The 12,466-nt window shown below is 36.6% G+C and overlaps 1 pseudogene; it reads right to left on the reverse strand.

Annotated features, from left to right (window-relative positions):
* Positions 1-10,674: 10,674 nt before the first annotated feature.
* On the reverse strand, positions 10,675-11,329 carry LOC115275851 (annotated as a pseudogene).
* Between the last annotated feature and the right edge of the window lie 1,137 nt (positions 11,330-12,466).

Below are 12,466 nucleotides of genomic sequence, written 5' to 3' on the forward strand. Positions count from 1 at the left end.
AGAAGAATATGTGGTGGTTTGGTGAGGGAAAGGAAAGAAATGAGGATCACGATGAGCAACTGTTTGCATGGTAGTAGAAGATCTAGATCTGGGTAATAATGGGGGGGCATCCTTCTGGAGAAAATCAGATATAGAAGTTACCTGTTTATTTGGAATGGAGAGTGATCATAATGTTGATACTATCATCTGTGCTAATGACCAAGAGAACGTTTATAAGTGGGGTTTAGAATCAATTCTGTGGTCTTTGTTTCTAACTCAAAGGAATAAGAAATAATGGAAATTTCAAACCAAGATGGAGAAATTAAGACCAACTTGAAGAAAAGGTCAGAACAGATATGGAGATGCTTTTGGAAGGAGAAGTGATTTTTGGAGCTCTTCATATAATTCTCTAGAGTTAGAGGCCCATCTCATCTGCTTGTTAGATAACCCCAGTGTATACATATCCTCACATATGGGCCATCATGTAGCCCTGGAAAAAGCAGTGACCTGAATTATCTTTAATGAGCCACATGATCCAGGAAAATGCAGACTGTTTTCCCAGAGCTATTGTGATTGACAGCATTCCCAGTGCATTAATGACTGAAGTCCCCAATTTGGTTTGGCTTGTACAGACACTGCTGAAATGCGTCACTGAAGCCTAATCTGGAACTTGTAAGAGTGAGTGCTATCCAGGCAACAAAGAAGAAAGTAAATGTGAAGATAGGCTTGAAAAAAAGTGAAACAATGTATCCTCTTTCACTCACATGATGCCTATTCTGAGGTAGACTCATCTCAGATTGCTCACTGAGGCCTTCCATCATGAAAAAGTATGGTTTTTGAGCCTGTCTATTCTGAAAATTCCTGAAAAGACTTAATAGGCTTCTGGGTTTTTTCCAAACATCATATACTCTAGAGACATTGTGAAAGAAAAAAATTATTGATCTGAAGAAATAACATAAAGACTGTGAGAAATCCCAGGGAGACCACAGGCTATTGCGAATTGGTCTGGGAGGAGTTGGGAATCCCCTCAAAACCAAGGCATCCTGACAGCAGCAATGAAGTATAGATTGGAGCAGATTTTTTAAGCTCTGTTCTTGTCTCACCCCTCATTGCCTTGGGATAATCATTGCCTGCTCTTTTACACTAGAAATCATACATAACTACAAAGGTCTACAGGTATGGATATTCTCTTTTTTTCATTTTTTAAATGTTTACTTATTTTTGAGAGAGAAGAAGCAGGGGAGGGACTGACAGAGAGGGAGACACAGAATCTGAAGCAGGCTCCAGGCTCTGAGGTGTCAGACACAGAGCCTGATGTGTGACTCGAATTCAGGAGCTGTGAGATCCTGACCTGAGCTGAAGTTTGGCACTTGACCAATTGAGCCACCCAGGTGCCCCTGGGTATGGCTATTCTTAGAGCACCCTCAGCCTTTTGAGGGTAAGGAGAGGGTATAAGTATAAGCTGTCCAGTCACCCTTGCCTATTCATTAATCCAACTCCTCTCCACCAAACCCCCAGGGTTGAAAGTTTATAACCCTAAAGGATTGTCACCTTCTAGTGCTGACCCTGTGTAAGAGTTTAGAGGTAAATGTCAAAAACAGAGCTATTACCCAATGGGATGGAGCAAGTATATTAGTCTGAGGGATTTTGTGATGCCTAAGGCTCTACAGTTTATTCCTCTAATTCCTCCTTCTTAACCATTGCCTGACCTTCAGTCCTTCTCTTACATATCACAGACTTTTCAAACTGTGAGTGCTGACACAATAGTGGATGAATAAATCAATATAATGATTAGTTACTACTATTTTTCAATAAAATCAAATACAGTACAAAATAACAGAATTCATGGCTTATCATAATATTTTGTAATATATATAAAATAAATTTACAAGTATCATTTTGTAAATCTATATCAAATGGGTCATGAGATGTGAAATGTATTTCTTACTGTCAAATCAAATAAAAAAATTTTAAAAGCCTCTGAGGGATGTTATCCCCAGGGAAACATGACCTCACTGAGAGATGCAAACTATAATATAAAGATAATAAACTGAGCAAAAATAAGTGTATGATGAAGAACTGTTGGAACAGATAATCCAAATACACATAAAGAATATATTCAAATGTTGAATGAGGATATTAGGAGTGTTACATAGTTCAAAAAAGGAAGAAAAAAGAATAAAGTGAAATACAAGGTGTGGAAGTATGGTAGGTGAATAAAGAATACCAGTTTGTAATTTGTAAAACACTGAAATCCCAGACTGAAGGCTTTTCCCAAAAGATAAGAAAAAGAAAATGAATGGGGACATATAAAGAAAATAAGGCTTGTGAATATTAGAAATAGAAGCAAAGACAAATGGGTAATAGATAATAGATGGGTATTTTTAAAAATATAAATGAAAAAAATTTGATAAGGCAATAATTTTCCCAGTTCAAAAAAAGATTAAAAAGAGGACTTTATGCAAGGGAAACAAAAGCAAAAATGAACTCTTGGGAGGTCATCAAGATAAAAAGTTTCAACACAGCAAAGGAAACAAACAGCAAAACTAAAAGTCAACCAATGGAATGGGAGAAGATATTTGCAACTAACATATCTGATGAAGGGTTAGTATCCAAAATCTATAAAGAACTTATCAAACTCAATACCCAAAAAACAAATAATTCAGTGAAGAAATGGGCAAAAGACATGAATAAGCACTTTTCCAAAGAAGACTTCCAGATGGCTAACAGACACAGGAAAAACTGATCAGCATTACTTATCACTAGGGAAATACAAATCAAAACCACAAAAAGGTTCCACCTCAAACCAGTCAAAATGGCTAAAATTAACAACTCAAACAACAACAGATATTGATGAGGTTGTGGAGAAAAAGGAACCCTTTTGCACTGCTGGCGGGAATGCAACTGGTGCTGCCACTCTAGAAAATAATAAGGAGGTTCCTCAAAATATTAAAAATAGAACTAACCTATGATGCAGCAATTGTACTATTAGGTGTGCTGTTTCAAAAGAGCATATGCACCCCAACGTTTATTATAGCAGCTCTATGGACAATAGCCAAAGTATAGAAGGATCCTAAATGTCCATTGACAGATTAATGGATAAAGAATATGTATAAATACACACACACACACACACACACACACACACACACTGGAGTATTACTTGGCAATCAAAAAGAATGAAATCTTGCCATTTGCAACAAAGTGGATGTAAATAGAGTATATTATGCTAAGTGCAATTAGTCAGCAAAAGACAAATATCATGTGTTCACTCATACGTGATATTTAAGATTAAACAGATGAGCATAAAGGAAAGGAATCAAAAATAACATAAAAACAAGGAGAGGGATAAAACATATGAGACTCTTAGATACAGAGAGCACACTGAGGATTGCTGGAGGGATTGTAGGTTGTAGGATGGGCTAAATGGGCAAGGAGCATTAAAGAAGACACTTGTTGGGATGAGCATTGTGTGTCATATGTAGTGGATGAATCACTGGATTCTACTCCTGAAATCATATATGCTATATGCTAACTATATGCTATATACTAACTAACTTGGATGTAAGTTTGAGAAATAAATAAATAACTTAAAAAAATTTTAAAGAAGACTTTATGGGACACAAAATAATGGATAAAACCCTAAATCTGCACAGAGTACAGTAAATTATAATAACACCCAAAAAAGAAAATCTTAAAAGTTTCCAGAATTAAAGAGCAGATCTATTACAAAGAAACAGGAAGTACATTGAAAAGAAAGAAACATGAAGACAGTGTAGTATTATCTTTGAGGTGTAGAAAAAAAGTCTGTGATTGTAAAATTTTATATTTACCAATATGTCATTTAAATCTCTTGGAAAAAATATCCTTACAAGAATTCTCAGACAAAGTCAAACATCTGGGACCCTCTTTAAGGAAAGTACGCAAACAAAATAGAGCTGATCCCAGGAGGGATAATTGAATACATTCAGAATTTCATGTACTCAAATCACTTTTTGATACATATTGTCATATAAAAAATAAGGACAATATAAATTAAAATACATCTGAAATGAACTATAACTAAAATTCTAGAAAAATAAGAACACTGCATGAGAGAATATTTATCTTTTGGAAGGAAGATATAGACATTCAAGAAATAAATATAAAATTATTTTTTTAGAAAACTACAACTTAGCAAAAGTAACTCCAGTGGAGATAATCTAAATAGATCATTTTCCATAGGAGAAATAAAAATAGTTGTTAAAGAGATCACACCCCCAACACACAAAAGCACTTGGTCCAGAAGATTTCACAGGAAAATTCTGTCAACTCTACTTTTATGAAATAATTAAAACATGATTCCAAAACCTGACAGAGAATTCTTCATAAAATATACAAATTAATCTCAGTTAAAAATAGTGCTGCAGAATTTTTAAATGACTTGTATATTAGCAAACAACACATAAATGCAAGATTATTATAATTAAATAGGGTTAACTCAAAGAATACATGTGTGTTCCAATATCAGAAAACACTTAATGTAATTCATCATTATAGTCAAGTAAAGGAAAAGAATTATCATCTCCAAAGATAGAAGAAAGACACTTGACATAACTCAATATTGAATTTTATTCATTTTAAAAACACTCATTAAAATAGGAATGAATAGAAGATGTTCTTAACAGTTTTTCTATCTACCTATATAACTTAATCTATTCAAATGCTGGTATCTTTCTTAATAAGGGAGCACTAGAAACTGTCCCACAAAGGTCTGGAAAAGGCTAGCTACTAGTTCCCCTGCTATTAAACATTGTGTTGGAGTTATTGACCAATCCAATTAGACAAAAGTATGTACTCTAGACTGATGTTTGCATCCTCCTACAATTCTTATCTTGAAACTTTAATCCCCAGTGTGATAGTATTTGAAATTGAGACATTTAGGTCATGAGGGTGAGCTGGCATGATGAGATTACTGCCCTTTTAAGAAGAGACAGGGGGCGCCTGGGTGGCTCAGTCAGTTGAGCATCCAGCTTTGGCTCAGGTCATGTTCTCACGGTTCATGGGTTCGAGCCCCACATCGGGCTCTGTGCTAACCACTAACTCAGAGCCTGGAGCCTGCTTCAGATTCTGTGCCTCCCTCTCTCTCTGACCCTCCCCTGCTCACACTGTCCCTCTGTCTCTCAAAAATAAAAGACATAAAAGATTTTAAGAAGAGACAGGAGAGAGCTTGCTTCCCCCTTCTCTCCCCACAATGACGGAAGAGAGGGCTGTCACCAGGAACCAAATTGACTGTCACCTTGATCTTGGACTACCCAGCCTTTAGAACTGTAAGAAATAGATTTCTGTTGTTTAAGTCATCCAGACTATGGTATCGTGTTTCAACAGCCTGAACTAAGTATGTACACTATGCTACCATTTATTTAAGAAAGTGTTGAGTTTGATAAGTAAGTTCTTTATAGATTTTGCATACTAACCCTTTACCTGTATGTCACTTGCAAATATCTTCTCTCATTTCATTGGTTGCCTTTTAGTTTTGTTGATTGTTTCCTTGCTGTGCAGAAGCTTTTTATGTTGATGAGGTCCCAAAAGTTCATTTTTGCTTTTGTTTCCTTTGCCTCCAGAGACATGTCTAGTAAGAAGTGCTGCGGTCAAGGTCATAGAAGTTGCTTTCTCTTTTCTCCTTTAGGATTTTAATGGTTTCGTGTCTCAAATTTAGGTAAAATCCATTTTGAGTCTATTTTTGTGTATGGTGTAAGAATGTAAGGTCTAGGTTCATTCTTCTTCATGTCACTGTCCAGTTTTCCCAGCACCATTTGCTGACGAGACTGTCTTTTTTCCATTGGATAGTCTCTCTTGCTCTGTCAAAGATGAGATGGCCATATGTCTGTGGGTCCATTTCTGGGTTCTCTATTCTGTTTCACCATTCTATGTGTCTGTTATAGCGTCAATGTCATATTGTCTTATAACTTTGTAATATAGCTTGAAGTCCAGAATTGTGATGCCTCCTTTTGGTTTTCTTTTTCAACATTACTCTGACTATTCTGGGTCTTTTCTGGTTCCATACAAATTTTACAATTGTTTGTTCTAGCTCTGAGAAGAATGCTGGTGTTATTTCGATAGGGATTACATTGAATGTGTAGCTTGCTTTGGGTAGTATAAACATTTTAACAATATTTAAGAAACAATAAATATTGGGTAAGGGATGAAAAAATAAGACAAAAACAGAGAGGGAGGCAAACCATAAGAGACCCTTAAATACAGAGAATAAACTGAGGGTTGCTGGACGGGAGATGTGTGGTGCATGGGTTCAATGGGTGATGAATACTAAGAAGGATGAGCGTTGGGTGTTGTATGTCAGTGATGAGTCACTGGGTAATACTCCTGAAATTAATACTATTTGGATTTAAATAAATAAATGATGGACTCTAAAGGAATAATAAAAAAATTAATCCTGTGTAAATTGCCAAAACATGGAGTTTTGCACTCTGGTGATCTGGCACACTATTTCCTACTTCACCTCTTGGACTTTTTGGAATAAAAAGAAAAAGAAAATGATGGATACATAATTTTTAAAACAGTTAACTACAAGGGAATGGAGGGAACAGGACAAAGAGATAAAAGCCAGACCCACATGATTATAGCCAAATGATCATTGATTTTAAAAGCATAGGCAGTTCAGTGGAGGAAAGATACTCTTTTCAACAAATGGTGCTAGAGTAACTGGGCATTCATATGCAAAACGATGAATCAGAACACAATCCTTTCACATACATGAACTAAATACAATTTTACTATCAAACCCAACAATTGCATTCCTATGAAGTTATCTAAATGAATTGTGTCTGTAAGAAAATCAGTACACAAATACTTATATTAGCTTTACTTATAATTGCCAAAAACTGAAAGTAACCAAGATATCTTTCAATAGGTTAATAAGGGAACTGTGGTAATATATGCAATGCAATATTATTCAGTGGTTGAAAGAAATTAGTTATTGGGGTGCCTGTGTCACTCACTCGGTTAAGCTTACAACTCTTGGTTTAGGCTCAGGTCATGATCTCACTGTTTCGTGAGTTGGAGCCTGCATCGGGACCTGCACTGACAGCGTGGAGGCTATTGGGATTCTCTCTCCTTCTTTCTCTGCCCCTCCCCCACTTGTGCTGTCTCTGTCTCTTTCAAAATAAATAAATAAACAAAAAAGTTTAAAAATAAAAAAGAAATTAGTTATCAAGTCATGAAAAGAAATAGAGGAACTTAAATATGTATGTTTAAGTCAAAGAAGTCAGTCTGAAAAGGCTGCATACTGTATAATTCCAACACTATGACATTTTGGAGAAGGTAAAACTATAGACAGTAAAAGATCAGTGGTTTCCAGGTTTAGGAGGAGAGAGAAGGGATGAAAGGTAGAGCACAGGGGATTTTTAGGGTGTAAAATTATTCTGTATGAAACTTTAATGATGAACACATATTATTATGCATTTGTCAAAATCCATAGAACTGTACACAAAAGAATGAATCATAATGTAATTAATGCCTATTAGTTGCTAATAATGTATCAATATTTGTTCATTAATGATAATGTACCATGCTAAGGAGCTTAATAATAAAAGAAACTGGGAGAAGGCATATAGCTTGGGTATATGGAACACTGTGCTACCTCCTAAGTTATTCCATAAATCTAAGAGTGTGCTAAAAAAAGTTTTCTTGAGATGTAATTGGTATATAATATTGTATAAGTTCAAGGTGTACAAATATAATGATTTGGTGTATGTATATATATGAAATGAATATCACAACAGTTTAGTTAACATCCATCACCTCATACACTTAAAGTTTTTTTCTTGTGATGAGAACTTTTAAGACCTACTGTATTAGCATTGTTCTAGTATACAGTACTGTTAACTATAGTTATCAGCTGCACATTAAATCCCCAGAACTTATTCATCTTATAACTGGAAGTTTGTACCTTTTGATGTCCCTCCACCACTGATTCCCCAGACCCCTACCTCCTGCCTCTGGCAACCACCAATCTGTTCTTTGGATTTGGCTTTTTAGATTCCACATATAAGTAGTATCATATAGTATTAATCTTTCTGTCTGACCTATTTAATATAATATAATACTTTAAAGTCCATCCATGTGTCACAAATGGCAAGGTTTCTTTTTTATGGCTGAATAATATTCTTCATGCATTCATCCACTGATGGACACTAGGGTTATTTCCAGCTTTTGTGAATAATGCTGCAATGAACATAGGGGTGCATATCTCTCTTCAGGATAGTGATTTCTTTTCCTTCAGATAAATATCTAGTAGAATTCCTGGATCATATGACAGTTTATCTATTAAGTATTTGTAAAAATAATTTTAATCATATAGAATATATAATCACAATGAAATGTTATATTATATAATTAAATTATATTCAGGTATAAATTATATGCTAATTAAATTATAATTCTAATTATAATTTTCTAATCTATATTATGTTTAATTAAATCATAATTTAAATGTCATTAATATTTTGTTATTAATAATATACTATTAACATGCATTGTTACATTATATAATTATAATTAAATTATATATTGTATATTGTGCTATGTAATATATAATTATATGACAATATTTAATTGTATTTAATTAATTACATTACATTATATATTATATATAAAATATTATACATATTTTAAAATATTTTAATTGCTGGGTACCTCTGTCTGTTAAGCATCTGACTTCAGCTTAAATCATCATCTTGTGGTTCATGAGTTAGAGCCTTGCACTGGGCTGTGTGCTGTCAGCATGGAGCCTGCTTTGGGTCCTCTGTCCCCATCTCTATGTTCCTCCCCTGCTTGCACACTCTATCTCTATCCCAAAAATACATACACACTTAAAAAATGTATAAAAAATAAAGTGAAGTGATGTACATGCATATGTGGTACCACACATAGAGATACTACACATAGAGATACTACTTTAAGTGACTTTAAAATATAATTTGACTACATAAGCCTAGTGAATAAATAATGAGGATAAAATAACTGCAAAAAAAAATCTTAAGCTATTTTAACAGTCCTATTGTTGATGGTATAATAGATATTGTTCTTCTGAGGCTGTTGTGTATGTAATGTAGGGTCCAGCAAGTAGTATTTGATAGACTAATTCTATCAGGCCTGGTGTTTTTGGTAGTTAGAATTTTCATAGAGAAAGACACAGCATACATGTAATATTTTTAAAAGTTTAATACGAAACAAAAAATTCTGTGGTTCTGAATTAGAATAATAAGAATTAATTATATATTCCTGGCTTTATGGAAAAATTTAAGAGAAATAATCAACTCAGTGTAAATAATATGCACTCCTGGCACCCAGAATATGGCATTTTATTCTAAAAAGAAGCAGAGTACCTCAGGGAAATGACTGATTTCAGTTTATGGACAGAAATGTACATGAAAAGTGTGAATATCACAATGAAAAGAAGGAAGCTATCAAAAGCTAATATAACTGTATCAAAATGATTTAGGAGGCAAGTTGAAGGGTCCAAGGATGGACAAATTAGAGTATCAATAATGAACATAATTTCAGTGGCTAGAAACATTTCAAATATATTTAAGAGTTCATACTGACTTTTCTTAAAAAAGAAAACAGAATAAAAAAGGAAAAGGAAATGATTCCTGTCTGAGGAAGCCAGATATCCTGGTTAATTTTATGTACTAACTTGAATTGGCCACAGGGTAACCTGATATTTGCTCAAACATTATTTGAGGTGTAAGTGTAAGGGTATTTTGTATGAGAGTAAACTTTGAATTATTAAACTGAGTAAAGGATGTTGTCCTTTTTAAAGTGAGTGGCACTCCCCAAATCAGTAGAAGGCTTGAGTAGAACAAAAAGTCTGACCCTCCCTGAAGAATGAACTTCACCTGCCTGACTGCTGACCTGGGACAATCTTCTCTTGCCCTTGGACTAGAACTTAACACCATTAGCAGTCCTAATTCTCAGGCCTTCAGACTCAGACTGGAACTATACCACTAGCTTTCCTGGTCTCCACTTAGAAATAGTAAGCTTTTCTTTTTCTTTCAGCTGGGAGCAAGGCCGCAGCCTAGGGCTAAGGACTGGGGTGGGGGCGCAGGGTACACACACCGGACACAGAGCAGCTCCGTAAAGTAAAATACAACAAAACGTGTAATGAGCAAATTTGTCTTAACAAATATGAAACCGCCACAGAGAGGAGAAGGACAAGGACACGGGGCTGGGGTGCAGGTGGGGGAAGACTGAGGAGGAGAGAATCAACTATGTAAGAAACCAAGGAGGGCGGGTACCAGAGAGACGACCAGAGGCCAAGGGGAGGAGGATGGGAGCTGTGGTCCTGGAAAGGGAGAAGGCGGTTTCTAAGGTGGGGAAGGGGAGAAAGAGGGTAAAAGGGAGGACAGGCTGCCTTGGGGAGGGGCTATGGGGGGGTCCTACCCCACCCTGCTGTGCACCCGCTCCCCATCCCGACCCCTTCCCTCTGTGTCTGGGTGCCTGTGTGGGCCTGTGTGCACACTTCCCTATTCCCCTCCTCACCCCAATCCCTACCCCACCCTAATTGCTGCCTGCTGTTACTGGCTGTCACTCCTCTGTCCATCTTCTTCAGAGGGGGAAAAGAGGGGGGGTGGAAGGGGAAGCAGCCCCCAGCCAGCCCTGCCCCCACCCTTCTCTCCTTCTCTACCAGAAGTCTCAGTGGTCACAGTATTTTGTAACAACCACTCTGTTAGCAAACTTGCAACTGGTCAGGCCCTGTGTGGCTTTCTGGCAGTCAAAGACAGAGGTGAACTCCACGAAGATCTTTCCGCAGCTGGCACCTGGACACCATCCACGGCCCAGGGATCTCGATGGACTTGACAAGCTGAGCTGTACTTGGTGCACTCATCCCACACCTCCTCCACAGTCTCCTCCTTCTCCTCATTGTCCAGCAGCTCCTCGGGCAGCACCATGTTTGTGAGGCACAAGACCTCAGTCGGGTGGCGGCCCATCTGTACCTCGGAGGTCATCAGGCCTGGCACTTGCAGGGTTACAGCTGTCTGGCTCATGGTGCTCAGCATGGCATTCTTGGCTCCCACACTTGCCCTCTGGATGAGCAGTTTCTTATCCCCCAGCTGCATCCCTTTCAGCCCTGTAACGGCCTGATCTGTAACTTTGATGTCCACATACTCACAGAAGACATGGCCCTTGGAGAGCCCCGTGGCACTGTCCTGGACCAGGCTGAAGGCCTTAAGAGGCCTGAATGACGTCAGCAGCTCTTTTACATGGTCATCATTCAGGTAATTTGGTAAGCCCCCATGAACAGCCTGTGGGCAGAGTCCAGGACCATGGTGGACACAACTCCAGGCATTTATGAAGCTTACAAATAAGCAGATCTTGGGACTTAGCCTCCATACACGTGAGCTAATTCCTTAAAATAAATCTCTTATATACACAAATACACACTCTGGAGATCCCTGATACCAGCGGACCACCTCATTACTTTTAAAAACTTGTAAATAAAAAGAATCAAACTGTAATCCTGCCTTTGTATATGAACCATATCAGGTAGTTTTGCAACCCTAATGATTTCATGGATCTAAGAATTGATCACCAGAGACAGAGAGACAGAAGAACCACGTGGTATGTGCCTCTTTAATCAAGAGTTTAATAATTAATAATAGTAATAATTAATCAAGTTTAATAAAGAACTCTTATCCAGGCCTTAGATCCAAATATTAATTTTTAGGGAATATACTGACAAGAGAAACCTGTTAAATGGCATCACAGGGATACAGTCTGTAAAATGCCAGCTATGAGATCATCTACAGGACAACCGATACAGCTTTATCAACAATAGGAGAATGAAAGATTGCAAGGTTGAAAAACACTATGAAGAGAGATCCTAGAGATTAAAAATATTTGTTAGGAAAAAAATTGCAATTGGTGGACCTTATTTGGATTTTAGTTTAATAAAACTATAAAAATAAATGATGAACAGAAGGGTGCGTGTATCTCCTCAGATTAGTACTTTTGTTTTCATTGGATATATACCCAGAAATGGAATTGTTGGATCATATGTTAGTTTTATTTTTATTTTTTTTCAAGGAGGCTCCATACTGTTTTCTACAGGGGCTGTACCAACTTATCTTCCTAGCAGTGCATGATGATTGCCCGTTCTCTACATCTTCATCAACACTTGTTATTTTCTGTCTTTTTGATAACAGCCAATCTGACAGGTATGAGGTGATATTGTACACCTGAAACTAGTAAGGTATTGTTTGTCAATCATACTTAAATAATTAAATTAAATTAAATTAATAAGAGAAATAGTCAGCTGCAAGTTTAAATTCTTTAATTTGTGATTTAATAAGCATGTTTATTTTTTATTTTTGGAGATACTTTCTAAAATATTTATTGATAAAATGTATTAATATTGGGGATTTTGTTTAAAACTAATGTAATAGAGAAAGTGAGTGGGAGAGGGAAATGGGAGCCAAGGCACTTA

Source organism: Suricata suricatta, chromosome 2 (assembly GCF_006229205.1).
Source record: "Suricata suricatta isolate VVHF042 chromosome 2, meerkat_22Aug2017_6uvM2_HiC, whole genome shotgun sequence".
Lineage (NCBI taxonomy): Eukaryota > Metazoa > Chordata > Mammalia > Carnivora > Herpestidae > Suricata > Suricata suricatta.